General features: G+C 75.8%; 1 protein-coding gene across 2 annotated transcripts in view; it reads right to left on the bottom strand.

Moving 5' to 3' along the window:
- Window positions 1–236, bottom strand: part of RHOC (ras homolog family member C) — a 9703-nt gene extending 9467 nt beyond the window's left edge. The window contains exon 1 of one of the 2 annotated variants that reach the window (XM_014948567.1): window positions 157–236. The gene's annotated coding sequence lies outside the window, so the exon portion shown is untranslated. The remainder of the gene's footprint in view (window positions 1–156) is intronic. The other variant, XM_014948569.1, reaches the window with a different exon arrangement.
- Window positions 237–952: the final 716 nt, after the last annotated feature.

Below are 952 nucleotides of genomic sequence, written 5' to 3'. Positions count from 1 at the left end.
CGGACTCCAGTTCCCCCAGACCCCAGCTCTGGCCCCACACCTTACCAGCAAGAGTAGCCCCACACCCGATGCCCAGACCCCACGAGTACCCCCACACCCCACCAGTACCCCCAGACCTCACTCCCCCCAGCCCCCGCACCCCAGCCCAGCCCGTACCTCTCTCCGCCGTTGCTCCGCTCCCGCTCCCGGTCCCGGCTCCGCGGCGCGGCCCCGACGGCACCGCCCCGTCCGGGGGCCGCCCTCAGCGGGCGGAGCGACAGCGCTGAGCCCGGCCCCGCCGGAGGAGGGGACGGGGGCCCTGACCCTGTGTCAGTCCCACCCCCGCTCTCCGGGGACCCCCCCAGGACCCGCCGTTGTGTGTCCCCCCGCGGGGAGCATCCCCGGGGGATCCCGGGCGGGGGGTGCTTCCATCCAGCCCCGGCTCCCCAGAGGGCTCCGGGGCGGGGAGAGGGGCGATGCCGCTCCCCGGGGGGGGACCAAGAGCAAAGCTTTTGGCCCCAGCCAGGCATCCCCCGCCGCCGGAGCACCCCCCGGGGGTCCCCGTCCCGGGCGGGAGGTGCTTCCATCCAGCTCGGGCTCCCCGGAGGGTACCGGAGGGGGGCAGAGGGGCGATGCCGGCGATGCCGCCCCCCAAACCCCTTCCAGGGGGGACCGAGAGCAAAGCCTTTGGCCCCAGCCATGCACCCCCCGTCACCGGAGCACCCCCCGGGGATCCCGGTCCCGGGTGGGGGGTGCTTCCATCCAGCCCGGGCTCCCCGGAGGGTACCGGGGGGGGGGGAGGGGCGATGACTGCGATACCTCTCACCGAGAGGGACCAAGAGCAAAGCCTCTGGCCCCAGCCAGGCACCCCCCGCCACCGGAGCACCCCCCGGGGGGACGCCTTTCCCCCGTGGGAGCTGTTTCTGGCGGCGCCGCCGGGAGCCGAGCTCTGCCGGGGTGGGGGGGGGGCAGA

This window comes from Calidris pugnax, unplaced genomic scaffold, assembly GCF_001431845.1.
Source record: "Calidris pugnax isolate Ruff unplaced genomic scaffold, ASM143184v1 scaffold91, whole genome shotgun sequence".
NCBI classification, from domain to species: domain Eukaryota; kingdom Metazoa; phylum Chordata; class Aves; order Charadriiformes; family Scolopacidae; genus Calidris; species Calidris pugnax.
The sequence above is the reverse complement of the archived record's forward strand: the minus strand, read 5'-3'. Positions and strand labels throughout refer to the sequence as shown.